We start from the raw sequence: 15,077 nt of genomic DNA, 5'->3' as shown, positions 1-15,077 counted from the left end.
ATATTTTAACATATTTATAGCATTTAACCTCTTTTAATTCTTTATTAATAGATTTAATTTTAATTTTAACATCCAAGGCACTAAAAAAAAACTTCTAAAATTCCTATAGAATTTACAACAATCTAAGCTTTGGTTTCTTGCTGAGTTTGGCTCAGTGACACAACCATCCTTAAACCCATGTTCAAGCATGAAGGCTCGCCATTGGCTATACTTTGTGAGGTGTTTGAGGAGATTCGATATGTCACCGAAGACTCTCACAAACTTCTTCAGGTGTAGCGTGGAGAGTATTCTGGCTGGTTGCATCTCTGTTATGGAGGTGCCAACTCTTAGGACCAGAAAAAACTCCAGAGGGTTGTTAACTTGGCCTGTGACATCACGGACACCAGACTTCACTCCACTGAGGACATCTACAAGAGGCAGTGTCCTAAGAAAGCAGCCTCTATCTTCAATGACCCCCCCCCCCCCACCCAGGCCATGCCCTCTTCACTCTGCTACTACTAGGAAAAAGGTACGGGAGCCTAAAGATGAGCACTCAGTGGCACAAGGACAGCCTCTTCCCCGCTGCCATCAGATTCCTGAATGATTAATGAACAAAAGACTGCCTTACTTTGACTTTTCGTGCACTGTTTTTGTATATTTTCTGTAAGGTGTTTTATATGAATGTTTGCACTGTGATAAAACAACAAATTTCATGACTCATTCATGAAAATAAATTTTGATACTGATTTTGATTCCAACTTCCAATGCTGTCCTTGTGGAGTATCCAGTAATGAGGAGCATTTCCCCTGGTGTTCTCCAGTTTTCGCTCACATCCCAATGACATGCAGGATGGTGGGTTACTTTGCCACTGTAAATCAGTCGTAGTCTGTAGGTTAATGGTAGGATCTGAAAGGAATTGATAGAAAAGTGGCACAGTAAGCTACATGGAAATGTGGGATGGGACTGATATGATTACTCTATCGGCTGGTACTGTCTTGATGGACTGTACGGCCTTCTATGGCATAAGGACATATGAAATGCTAGTTGGGTTACACAGAAACAGGGTCTTCACACTGCACCACCCATGGTCTACTGGGCCTTCAAGACCTCTCTGCCAAACTTTGGGTGCAGAGCATCACCAGGTTTGAACCTCTATATCAAGCTCAAGTAACATTGTATGGCAAGGAACCTTAAGTTGCAGCTGTGCCCAATAAAATCCAGCCTATTAGAAAATCAGAAGCTTCCATAATTGCATATCTTAAATATGCTGGAGGACGTATTAATGTCCTCTGTCTGTTTTGCAGCTAACTTAAAAGTTTCAGGGATTTTAGACTGTAATTGAGCTGTCCTCAAAACTTCTTGCTTTTAAGGGTTTGGTGATTTTCATGCTGGTCGAAAATCTAATCCACCTGCATCCAATCTGGCAGTAGAACTTGGTCGCACTAACATTTCAAAATTATGAGATTTCACTGGTTGTGTATAGGAAAACACCTGGTATTCGGGACCTAAAGGGATTGGTAAATGCTGGATAAGCATATTTTCTGGTTGCTTGAGACTTAATCTTACAATGCCTAAGTAATAAATCTGCATTAAGAATAAACAGTTTAAAAGACAAAAATTCCATACAGTACTTATACAGAATGAACCTCACTTTCATTGATATATAAACCTTAAAGCATTTTACTTTATTTTCAGCTTCCTTCCCCTCCACGGAGCCACCCGAAAGGCCAACAATAACATTAGAGATAATTAACACCTCCCTCACCAAAGTTTACAGATAAAGCCTCCAACCAGGGTGACTCTTACACTTTAAGAGAGTCACCTCAATGACGAGCAGCATCAACCAGTTTTTCATCCTTGGGGTTTTACAGTACTATATTCAAATGGCAGCTACGAGCAAAGTGGGACCAAGTCACTCTGGTTGCTCAATATTTGCTCCCATCTTCACAAAAGGTTTATATGTTACTTCAGGGAACACTTACTTTTACAATTTTAAACTTACGTCTTTTTACCTATTATTTTATTCTTATTTTATTTGATTTTCATATTTTATTTTCCTTGATTATTTTTTGCCAGTTGCTTGAGGCTGCTGGTTGCTTGAATTCCAAATACCAGGGGTTTTAATGTATTGCGATTATGGGATTTCATTTTGAATTTGTTTTATTTGGCACATGTACTAGAAGAGTATGTTCTAAAATATTTTCAATTTAAAACATATATCAAGGAACTATCAAATAAAACTATTAACAGCCAGGTATTTTAATAATTATTTCCAAGGAGATGACCGCAAGGACTGGGCACGTACTTAAACGTACTTCTGATGATAAATATTTTCGACTCTATTAATACAACAGCACCAGGCCCACTTCTTGAAATACGGTGTTCTCTGGACCATGACTGTCTTTGAATTGAGGTCTATTTAAACTGCTAATCAGGTTACTGCAACTGGGTAGGAAAAAATGCAAGGCTAACATCACCAGAAGAAATTAATGACGAGTGTATCTGTGGGTTTGCAACATGTGCAGCAATGTTAGTGAGGATCTTCAGAACCTAGACCAACTCCAGGAAATTTGGGAGCTCCGATGTCTAACTGTGTAGGGCATTCTTTCACGTGATTATGAATGGCATTAGGGTTTCTCTGATAACTGTTGGCTATCAGAGAGGCCATAGTGTTCACCTCTTCCTATAGAATTATAAAAGCACTCGACATCTGGTCCCAACTTGCAGGTGAACAGAATATAGCTGACACAGTGAATTGCAATCCCCAGCATGCCTGGAGGCAAATAATACACTCATTGTATACACCCAGTAAGGTACACTGAATGCCACTAAAATTAATACCAAGCAATGCATGTTCATTTTAATGATGCAACAGATGGAGGCGTGACAAAGAATGCAACGAGTTCATAAGTCTCCTTAAGATGAATGGTTCGGATGCTGCAATGAGCATGGTATTAAAGCCACAAATGCTGGAAATGTACAATAGGTTCAGTAGCAACTATGGAGAGGGAAAAAACATTAAATTTTCTGGTGAATATTGTTTTATTTTCAGATTTAAAATTTCCATTGACTGTAACTTTTTTGCTGTTGGAATAGTAAGTATGGCTACGGCAGCAGACTCTGCCTAAAAGGGCCCAGAAACCAAGTTCACTTCTGGTCATATCTGGTAAAAATTCATAAATAAATTATTTTTCTCTTTCTTTTTCAGTAAAAAGCCTGACAAAATATTTGCTTTAAAAGTGGAAGAATATGATCACCCTGATCAATTACCATGGAAGCACAATATCATAAAGATAATTTCTCAAACATAAAAAAGACAAACATGATTTGGAACTGTTTAAGAAGAGTTGGTTGTGGCAATGTATATTCTCAGACAAATCATACCAAAATATTCATATTACAAATAAGTATTTTGACCAGGGTATTTATATCTTGCTTGTGTTTGGTTTCCTCACAGGTTGCTTAAAAGGAATGAGGTTTAATTTGGGTAGCAATCATTCTTCCCAGGTGGGATGAGGAGGTATGAAGACCTGAGTTACTGTAGTTATTAAATGAAGTTGAAAATGAGTAACCCTACACCAGCATTGGTCAGGCACATGACCTTGATTTCCAAATTAACATAAATGATGTCGATGCTTTGCTGACAATACCAAATGTATTTATTAATTCCTGCAAAGAAACCATGGAGTGATATTTGTGCCTTCCCTCCAGTAGGAAATGGGGCTACGGCCCTCTGACAATGGAGAGGATTACCTCCTCTCTTGTTTCCATCATTAAAATGATGACCCCAGTTCTCCTCAAGACCTACAACCTCTCTGAGATGAACAGCTTTTAATGTACAGATTGGATCTCTCATAATGGACATAGAATCAAACGTTGTCATTCAAACCAATGTGTAAGTGGTAATTATTTTTACGGGAGTCATTATTGCAGGTCAGCTTCTTTAGATTAAAGTCTGGTTAGGATAGAAGGGGAGGTGAATCAACCTCATGTCTCCCAATTCCATGACAAGTTGCTAGAGTGGATGTCCCCAGGCAGCAATAACATCATTGTGTTGTAAGGATGTTTAAGGAGTTTACCTCACTGTTAATAAAATGTACTGTAAGAAGGCTTGTCATCTCCTCGCTCAGTCTCCTGCTGTGATGTGTTCTATCTGTCAAACACAATATTGACACTACTTTTTATGTTCCACACTGATTCATGTGAAATACATTGTTTTAACAACAGAAAGGTGTGAGAGTGTGATCAATTACTATAAACATCAATAATAATTTCATTTAATAGACATTCTCTGCATGTATCACATTGAACAGGACAATAAAACAATTATTTAAGCTTAAATTCCTTTTAAACTAGTTTATACATTGCTTGATAGTTTGTTGTGAGGCACAGAATGGCTGTTTACATCGAATGTTTGATTACTTTGCTTGTCAGTAATTGATGATCACTGAAAGATGGCCCAGCTGTGGTGGATTTAGGATTCATTTATCTTTCTAACTGAGTCCTTTTGCTTAAAGTTAAATCTGGAAAGGCACGTTTTCCTTTGAGCAGGCTGTCTGCTGGAGTATGCAGGTTGATCACCTTTTTGTGGAGCCAAGAGGTAAACTGCACCCTCACCTTATTAAGAGAAGTAGGTAGTTTTGGACTTCTCTTGATCTGGAATTCCAGCTGAAGCAGGCTCTACCCTATGTCTCCTCCCCCCACCCCACCAAGAGGAGATCACTTTGTCGAGAACCTTGGCTCTGTCCGCTGCAATAGTCTGGATCTTCCAGTGACCACTCATTTCAATTCCCTGTCCCATTCCCTTTCTGGCATGTTTGCCCAGGGTCTCATGCACTGCCAGACTGAGACCACCTGCAAATTAGAGGAACAACACCTCATCTTACATCTGGGCACCCTCCAACTAGATTAACATTAACTTCTCCAGTTTCCATTAAACCCCTCCCCCCACTTCTTCTTCCCCCTGTCATCGCTCCCCTAGCATTTGTGCTCTCTCTCTCTCTCTCTCTCGCTCTTCACTTTTCCTTCTGTCTCTTTTCACAGAGCCAAAATCAATTCACACCTTTCTGATTATTATATTCCAATGAACACCTTTTGTTGTCTGGATTCCTCCCCCATCCTGTCTTCAGTTTAATTATTCTGATTCCTTCCTCTTCTTGAAGAAGAGGAAGCCCTTGAAGAAGGGCTGAAAAATCAGTAAAATATCTTTATCTCCTGTGGACGCTGCAAGACCGGCTTAATTCTTCCAGCATTTCTATGTATTTTTACTACAATCGCAGCATCTGCAGACTTTTGTGTTTCACAAAGATTGTTAAATATCCGAGGATCTCAGAAAAATAGCAGCACTTAAAAAACAAAAGATAAATATAATATATACCTTATAAAAACCTTGGTAAACTTGGTACAAAGGTTGTATTGTGACAGCAGATTCTCTTTTCACAGTTATTTCTTCATGGGATTAGTTTGGTCAGCATGGACAAGTTGGGCTGAAGGGCCTATTTCCAAGCTGCAGAAATCTCCGACACAGTGGTCTACATCTCTGTCATGGACAGCAATATCAGAGAATGACCTTTGTCTCTGGACAGTTACAGCCACCAGTCCCCACTGAATGTTCCCTTGTGCTGACGCTTCAATGCCTGCAGACCTTCACTTTCACTGAGCTCTCTGTGCTTGATGGATGGACTGTATCAACCTTCCTCCAAAGTGTTTTTTTTTCCCAAAATCAGAAACTGATGACAAAAAATGGGAAGAATCATCTCGATTCCAATAGGCTGAGCTCTTAGGGAATGCAGAATTAATCCATCAGGTTACTCAGGTGAATCAAGGGTTACAAATAATGGGAAGTTACATTGTTCAGATAATTTCCTAGCTTTACCTTTCTCAATACCTTGAGCTTTTTCTGGATCACTAATTTCTGGTACTTCATGCTTCATTAGATTGAAGACAACAATTCTTTCTTCTTCTTTTCTTCTTTGGCTTGGCTTCGCGGACGAAGATTTATGGAGGGGGTAAATATCAATTACACATATAACCATATAACCGTTTACAGCACAGAAACAGGCCATTTCGGCCCTTCAAGTCCGTACCGGTTCACTTGAACAATTCCACTAGCTCCTCCACAAACTCCTGAAGAAGTAGAGGCTTTCTTCATGATGTCATTGGTGTGTTGGTTCCAGGAAAGATCTTCCGAGATAGTGACTCCCAAGAACCTACATTTGCTCATCCTCTCAGACAATTAAAATTTGACTTTAACAGTGGTAACATATGTAGGTAGTGATATTGATGCAAGATATTTTTCCCCTTCCCTCCCACCCCTGATCTATGTGATGCTTTGTCTTGCCAAAAAGTGAATGGCTAGTGAAGCCAGTGAGAAGTTGTGCACGTCCTGCCTTTGCTGAGAACTGATGGGCAAAGAACAATGGAATCACCATGGAATGGAGGTAAATAGGAAGTCAAATGTCTGGAATGAAAAATAAGGAAGAGATCTCAAGAGGAACTGGTTTTCTTCTGGGTTCTATGAGGACAAAATTCTATGTGAAGTGAGCAAAGGAAAGGGAGAATATGTTTGGAATGAGAAAGCAGCAGGGCAGTGAACTATTGTGATTCTCCAATGGAGGATATGATGGAAAGGGAAGAGCTCTGCTTTGTGGTCGGGGTTAAACTGCTGTTCAAGGCCTTGAACTTGTTCTCTACATGAGCAAAATACGTCATTGCTATAGCCACCAAGTGCATATAAATCTCTGTGTGCATTGAATTGTACATCACTGGCTGTCTTGGTAAAATAGCTGCAAAGGAAAGTATCCACTTACTTGATCAAGCTTAGAATGCTGAACACTTCTGTCACCTGCACTGGCAACCAGCTGCCATCCCTCCAATGGGCGTGATGAGAAGCAATCATAAATACATGAGTGTCAGAGAGCAAAGATTGGAGCTGACTGTGAAAGCTTGGGAACTGCTGTCAATCTAATCTACTCCATTAAAGTGAGTAAAAATATATTAGAAAGGAGTCTAGATGTTAACATATTAATAAGGATTCTACAAGTTAAAATATGTTATTAGCCTATTTTTTTCACATGAAGGAATATTAAAAATATAGTCAGAATATCAAGGCCAGGAAACATTACAGATGAGTTTATCTGCTCATCCCTTGTCATCTGACTTCCACCCAATGCTTCATAATCCCGGCTATATTCTCGATCCTGGAAACAGTTACATTTGGGAAATTGATGTTTTGTGTCCATTAGAGAATTGCACTAGTGTGGGGAATCAGTATAAGACCCTCCCTTCCTCTATTCCTTTTGGGCCGCCCACAGTGAAGTAATACTTGTTCATAGCCACACGTTGATAGTTTTTACAGAGCCAGGTACTCAGCAGGTTGGTCAGCATCTGTGGAGAGAGAATCAGACACAAACTTACATATCACAGATGCTTCATAAGAATTGGATGTCAACTTATTTAAAATAGCAGGAGAGAGGAATTAAAAGAACAGAGGGAATATCTGTGAGAGCGTATGGACTAGAGTTGTTGAAATAAACCTTATTTTAAAAATAACAGAGACAGAAAATAAACAAAAGGATAACATCAAAATGAAATATCCTGTAAAAATAAGTTGAACGATATTGATTTCTATGGGCCACAACATACCTGGATGGAAGATGAGGTGCAGTTCCTCTGGCATCCACATGTAAAGCTACTTTTAAAAGTTCATCTGTTTTAATAAGATCAGCTCTCCTTCCAAGTGCCAAAAAATAGTTAATTCAACCATTTCTCAAAGTATGAGCCAACCAATGCAGAAATGTATATAAAGATGCAAGGATATCATTGCAAGGTGAAAAAAATTAGAAATATTTAGAATGCTCCAAATGTGATTGTAGCAACACTTCAAAATTGCAGTAAAACTTAAATTGCATTTCCCTCCTGGTCAGTCCTCGCTGTTTCTCTCTAATCCTTAACTCGGCCAAGTGAGATGATAAGTACCTTTTATATGCTATTAAAATTATTCCATCTCTTGGTTCATACTAAAATAAGAAATTAAACAATTATGTAAGTCTCACATTTGCTTCTCTCTCAAGAGATACTGTTGACCTGATGACTACCTCCTGGCTTTTCGAGCTTGTGAATAAAACCTGATTTCCAGTGTGTGCTTGCTTATTTGCTTTTCTTTCAAATTCAAGTTTATTGCTTGAACTTGAAATAAACGTGAACTTCAATTTTTCAGCAATTGCTGTATGCTGGATGATGGAATTTTATATGGAGAATCAATAAACCAACAAGCATAAACAATGAATTGCTTTTCAAGACAATACCTAAACGGTCATTGGCTTAGAAGGGTGTGCTGGATGGAGCGAGAGCATGGTTCTGGCACTTAGGAGGAACAAGCCACAATAAAAAGAAATCAGCTGACCTTGATTTTTAAAAAATAAAAGCTGCAAATCTATATTTGCTGAAAGCCATGTTGAAATTTCAGAAATTATCTAAATTTATTCCACCTCAGTATAGGGGAATGTTTTCCACTACCATTGTACACCCATGGGGAATACACATGGAAGTAAGTGAATCATCCAACTTCTTTAAGATATCAGGTATGTTTAATTGAACAATTAATAGTTTTTCTTTCTTATATTGCTTCACTTTCATTATTGATTTGATGATTACTGAACACTGATACTTAAGAATTTGTTTCATTTCCATTCTGTTCTTTCTATCTACTACCTTACTGATAATACTGATGGCAGAACAAAGTAATCCTTCGATGGGTCCAATGACGCGCATAGGTTTGGAATCTTATGGTTTTCTCTGATCGTTATTTCTGTGCCTGTTGTGTGATATATCAAGTCAAATTTATTGTCATCTGATTGCACAAGTACAACCCGACAAAACAGCATTCTCTAGTCCTCAGTGCAAAACATACAGACATACAACCAGACGTGAGACACATGCAGACAATATATATGCAGAACAAGTATTCATGCATAGAAGTAAATAAATAGATAGATAGATAGATAGATAGATAGATAGATAGATAGATAGATAGATAGATAGATAGATAAATTTTGTTTCATGAATATGAGAGTCTTGGATGGTTAGTGTGAACAGTTCCTTTGGTCGTTCAGCATTCTCATTGCTTGTGGGAAGAAGCTGTTCCCTGGCCTGGTGGTGCTGGCTCTGATCCTCCGGTATCTCTTTCCTGACAGGAGCAGCTGAAAGATGCTATTTGCAGTGCAGAAAGGGTGCTCAGTGATTTCAGACAACGATCCCAGTAGATCACGTCGATGGGGTGGGGTGGGGTGAGGAAGCGGGGAGGGAGACTCCAGTGATTCTCTCTGCCACTCTTATCATGCTGTGGATTGACCTTTGATCCATTTCTCTGCAGCATCCATACCATACCATGATGCAGCTGATAAGAATGCTCTTGATAGAACACCTATAAAAGGTTGATATAACGGTGGCCTGTCGTCTTGCCGCTTCAGTCTTAGGAAGTGCAGTCACTGTTGTTAACTGAGGACAGATAGACACCTAATGTTTCCTAAGCATATGTATAAGGAGGCTTTACTTTGGAGCTTTCTTTAGAAAAATAGAATGCTAAGTGACTGTGCTATCTCCTGGAGACTGACCTGAAGACAGTTTGTAGATAGCAGCACAATACAACTATAAGATGTGGGAACAGTAGGACAATCTATCACTAATCGCTCCTTGTCTATAGACATGGTAACTGCTAAATCACCGGCAGTTTATAGCAATCTGCACCTTTTGGCAAATGTTTGTCTCATAGGGACAATAATTTCTCTGGGGCAGAGAAGTTTAAATTCAACAACACTTGTTTCCTGGGTGGCAATGTTCCCAAGATTACTGAGACTCAACTCAACAGGTGCAGGGGCTAAACAGTTAATTGGAAGTGTAATTGGCTGGCACATAAAAAACAAAGGATCATGATGGAAGAGTGTTAATGTGGCTGGAGGCCCATGACGAGTGGTGTTCTGCAACGAGCGATGTTGGGACCTCCGTTGTTGGACATATTTACAAATGAAAAAGTAGGTGAGTGGATCAGTAAATTTGGAGATGATACAAAGATTGATGGAGTTCTAGATATGTAGATTGCTACCAAAGAAAACAAGACATGTCAATGACAGATGTGGGCAGAGAAATGGCCGTTGGAGTTTAATCTGGACAAATGTGAGGAGTTGCACTGGTTGTGAGGTCAAATATAAGAGGAATATACTCAGTAATGGCAAGACTCTTAAAAGCATTGATGTGCAGTGAGATCTGGGGTTGTCCAGGTCCATAACTCATTGAAAGTGGCCACCCAATAAGATAGGGTTGCAAAGAAGGCATGTGGTATGCTTGACTTCATTGGGCAGAAAAGTAAGGAAATCATATTGCAGAACTTTGTTTGGACTGCATCTGGAATACTTGGTGCAATTTTGGTGTTTCTGTGGAACTCGATCAAATAGTTTGAAGTTCCTGAATGCATCGCGAACACCACCAGCAGCAGCAACTTTTTGGATCCCCTTGAATTTGCAGGGAAAGAGATCACTGAGGAATGTGGTGAAATAGCTAAACTTTGGACTAATAACCATATTTAATCACCAAAACTTGCTACATGTGCAATCACACTGTTCTTTATTATAGACTCCAATGTAAAATTAATAATTATGATTTCCTGATTACTCCCTGAATTTTCTTCTTTGGAATATAACTTTGTATTCTATCTCCCTTTGAGTGAAAATAACATTTCAATTCTTATGAAGGATAAGATGGGCTGAAATTGTTTTCCTTGGATAAGAGACTGTCAGAAGTATACAATATTACGAACGCATAGATAGGGTGGACAGTAAGAAACCTTTCCCCAAACAGGAGCGTCCAAATAGCATAGAGGGTACAGGTTTGGGTAAAGGGCGTGAGGATTTAAGGAAGAATAATTTTTTATTTTACTCAGAGAGTGGTTGGAATCTGGAACACACAGCCTAGATGACTGGTGGAATCAAATATTCCCACAACATTTAACAAGTTTCTTTTTGTTCAGTTTTATAGAAGACTGCGATCCAATGTTGTGGTCAATAGAGCCACAAGAGATTGCAACTGCTAGAATCTGGAGCAAAATATATCCTCAAGAAACTTAGCAGGTCAAGCAGCATCTGTGGAAGCAAAACAATGATTGACATTTGGGGATGAGACTCCTGTTTGCTTCTTGGGTAAATGGGATCAGTAAATGGGATGAGTAAATGGCAATTGTTGACATGGACATGGCGTAGTGAATTGGCTTTTTCTTTGGTGAATATCTCTCTGACTTTAGTGCTGCTGACCTAAGAAGCTGTTTTTTTGATTAACATTTCCTGAATATGCAATTAAGTCTTTAATAAAAACACTCAAGAAGGTCTCATTATTTGCTGGTGTCCTGCCTAATAGTGAGAATTTTCTTCCATGGTTTCTGTAGATTGTCTTGCAGGGCTTCGATGGTGATCAGTGAAACCTATGATTATCATGGATTTCCATCAAACTTCCAGACAAAATTAGAGCAGTCATCAAAATGAACCTGTGGGGAAATTCTTACTGTATGTTATTATGTCAAAATGCATTTATCTTTCTGATACAAAATACCAGGTTTTCCAATTCATGCAGATCCTTGCTCAGTTATTACAACACAAATAGAAATGTTGACCCTGTTGCCATGCAATCAGATTTTCATTTGATTTTCTTTTTTTCATTTAAACATTTCAAATTGTGAAAGCAAGCCTTTCAGACCGCAATTGCCTCTGCAGAGCTGTGAAACTATATTTTATCATGGGGCAGGCTTTCAGAAATTCCAAAATGCTGCATGGTGTAAATCCCTAGCCTTGGATTGGGTGCTGTCCATGTATTTGCTTGCCCTGCAGTACAATTTTACCCAGAGAAAGTTACACTTAAAAAATGTCTGGGTTGAAACAATTTGCATTGGTGCACCTCATGCTTTCTGGGTATCTGGTACCAAACAATGTCATCATTTGCGTCAATGGAGCACATAACTACTGAGTGCAGCACCTCCAGATTCAAGGTCAGTTTCTTACCTGCTGTTATCAGACTCTTGAATAGACCTTGCATTAATCTAAGATTATACCTTTTGCTGTCTAAATGTGCTGTTCTCTTTAACAGTATACTTTGTGTAGCAATTTTCTTCCTATTCACTTATATAGTTGTTTGGAGGTTAAGTTAGGGGTTTGTCTGCAACATGCTTTCAGTAATTTCCAGTACAAGTTTAGTTGTATTTAAATCCTTTATTGTTAACACGCAAAACTTGTAACCTTCTCTCCTGATAGTCTATATAAAAGATTCTTAACAGAAAAAATATTCTTAAAAACCAATGCTGATTAAACAGTCAACAGAAATTGCTGGATCCCTAACTTCCCCTACTCTGGTTTCCAAACTGTAGACACACCCTAGCGAACCTCCTTTTAAGCGTGCCCGAAACTACTGCACGTGATCCTTTGAATGGGCTTTCTCCCAGCTTCAACTGCAGACACAGAGCCAAGTGTGCGTGCTTATTGAAGGACACACTGGTCCTCGCTGAATGGCTCTCTGCTGGCACTGAGCCAACCATGCACGCGCTGCCATGTTCCTCCAGCACTCACATCCAGAAGTCAACATGGCCGAGTGCGGCCTACTAATTTTCGGAACCCGCTGACACCTATGGGGGCCAATGGAATGCCAACCAACCACAACCAAAGATGAGATTTTGGTTATTACACCTGCCCCTAATTATTATAATATGACACTATAGCTGTAATTCCAATAATTACTATCATAAAGAAAAACAAACACACAATATAATAAACAATTAACTGCGTAACATTCAAAACGTAACGAAGATCTTCTTTCTTCATCTTTACCATCACCCTGCAGTCTGTGCATGCACAAAACCCAACAAAATAAAGTTAGTTTGTATCTATTGTTGAATCCATGAGCAAAAACATCGACCAGCAAACCTCAGGTTTCCCTCAGACAGAATAGATACAGCTTACCGTTTAAATTTAACATGAGGTACATCTTCATCCGGTTGTTTGGATTTTTCCTTTTTCCAGCATTTCACTTCCCATAGTAAGAATTTGACTAGGTTAGAACCAGATTATGAATATTTATCTGATTCTCTCGATTTCAATGAATGAGTCTTGTTAACCTTACCTGCAACAGGTTTGTTCATCTTTTTCTTGCTTTCTCACAGTTGGTCATAGATAAAGTAAAACTCGAACAACAGTAGCTCTTTAAACTCATCAATAGCCCCTGCATTTGTAGACTCTTTCTACAAAGAAGTAGACTGGTCCCACTTATGGCTCCTACAAATGTCTTTAACTAGAGCCGTTTCAACCACTATTGTCTATTGTCTTTTCCTGAAATTCCAGATCCAATTTTAGTACTTCCAATTCATTTTCAATTCTCATTTTCTGATGGTTTATTTTGAAGCCTTTTATTAGGCTCTCTCTCTCTCTCTCTCTCTCTCTCTCTCTCTCTCTCTCTCTGCATTAAATTTTTTTGATAAGAAAATAATTCTCTCATCATCTTCCAAGAAAGATCATGTGATACCTTGATATTTCTGTTTCAGCACTGCAAAATAGTAAACTCAAAGTGTCTGAATTTCTTCATCTTGTTTGTAACATTGCTGGTATGTAATTTCTCTTCCTTCTGCATTGTTATTGGCTGGGCCTTTGAGTTATATTCTTGTTTTTTAGAGTAAACTGTCTTGTGTTATTAACCAACGACTTGTTCTCATTCAAAAAATGATTCTCCTCCTCCAACCTTTTGCATCTTGGTAAGGCTGAATCCCTTTCCTCATTAACTGCATTCATCTATTCAGTAGTCACCATTTTCTTCAGCTCTTTGACCCCGCAAACTCTATCCACAACTAGATCTCCACTCTTGTCAGCCGCTCTCTGGACCTTTCCCTTGGTCACTTTGGAAACCAAAGAACCATTAGACTCATTCTCATCCCTTTTGAAATCCAGTTTTGTTTCCAAGTACAAAGTAAAAAGCTCTCTGTTCACTGTTCTCATGACTGTCCAATATTTCCAAGTCCTTTCTCAACATTTTGTTCTCTGAATGCAGTCACATCAAATTGTCAGTCACATGCTCCTTCATTGCGCTGTGACCTCTGGGCTACAGAAGCTACCCTCAGATTTATTTTCAGTCATTTGTTTTAGTCCTGCCTCAGATTCAATTACCCAGGAATAATCACCAGCAGTATTTGCAACATCTTCTACTACTTAATTTTCATCTATTATTGATGAAAATAATTCCCTCAGTATTGGTTTGATTTGTATTCACATTGATCTGTTTCCTTTTCTTTACAAGTGAATTCCTTATTTACAGTCTTTTGCAGTTTCCATAACTCATCCTGTCTCAGAACCAAAATCCTGTTGACCAAGGGGGTTATTGTTGGTGTTCAAGCTCCGGCGACACCGTGCTTGGAGAGGATTTGTCCATGTATATTCATCCCTTGTGACTATAGTACAGAAGGTTCTGCGTTAACATCAAAAGCTCTCATTTCATTTGATGGCTTCTTAAAATCTGACTTCTTAGTTAGGTCACTTCAAACAACAGATCCTTTTAAACTTGTCAGTACCTTCACTTCCGCCTTCTCAGCAATAACTTTGGATTTCAGATCCGATTTTACACTTTTTCTCTTTAACTCCAATTGCTACTTTCTTAGCTGCTCCTCCTGTTCCATTTGCTGCTTTAATTGCTGGCACTGGCCACCAGGGGCATATCTAAAATATGGCAGGCATGGCATGTGCTCGGGGCGCCCCTCAAAGGCACCCACCCACTCCGGCCAACGCCACCACTGTCACTACCACTCTGGACACACAAGGAACACACACACCTGTTTCTTCTGCACTCAGTCTCATCGACAAACACAACATGGCAGCCACCAAGGCCCCTCTCACGAGACATCCTTGTCGCCGTCTATTTTGATGCATTGGCCATCCCTGCCATAGGTGCTATTTTGTGTAGATACACCCCTGCTGGTCACAGGGAACAGATTCTGGCCTACCCTCTACTTCCCTTTCTTCTCACATCCATATGCTCATCAATTACAGCAGCCAAATGAAGATGCAGAAGAAAATATACAA

General features: G+C 39.2%; 1 protein-coding gene and 1 long non-coding RNA gene across 3 annotated transcripts in view; one reads left to right on the top strand and one right to left on the bottom strand.

The window, feature by feature from the left end:
* The window catches only part of immp2l (inner mitochondrial membrane peptidase subunit 2), a 454,378-nt gene extending 450,178 nt beyond the window's left edge, over positions 1-4,200 (top strand). The window contains exon 11 of the transcript XR_011346674.1: positions 3,188-4,200. The gene's annotated coding sequence lies outside the window, so the exon portion shown is untranslated. The remainder of the gene's footprint in view (positions 1-3,187) is intronic.
* Positions 492-6,238, bottom strand: LOC138746059 (uncharacterized). Of its 2 annotated transcripts, XR_011346680.1 has the most exons (5): positions 6,066-6,238; positions 5,855-5,960; positions 5,357-5,708; positions 4,059-4,132; positions 492-885 (listed from the first exon to the last, which is right to left on the bottom strand). It is a non-coding gene; the product is annotated as an uncharacterized lncRNA (long non-coding RNA). The 2 variants fall into 2 exon arrangements; XR_011346679.1 differs by having other exon boundaries at positions 5,855-6,238.
* Between the last annotated feature and the right edge of the window lie 8,839 nt (positions 6,239-15,077).

The sequence above is a fragment of the Narcine bancroftii genome, chromosome 11 (assembly GCF_036971445.1).
Source record: "Narcine bancroftii isolate sNarBan1 chromosome 11, sNarBan1.hap1, whole genome shotgun sequence".
Classification (NCBI taxonomy): domain Eukaryota; kingdom Metazoa; phylum Chordata; class Chondrichthyes; order Torpediniformes; family Narcinidae; genus Narcine; species Narcine bancroftii.
The sequence above is the reverse complement of the archived record's forward strand: the minus strand, read 5'-3'. Positions and strand labels throughout refer to the sequence as shown.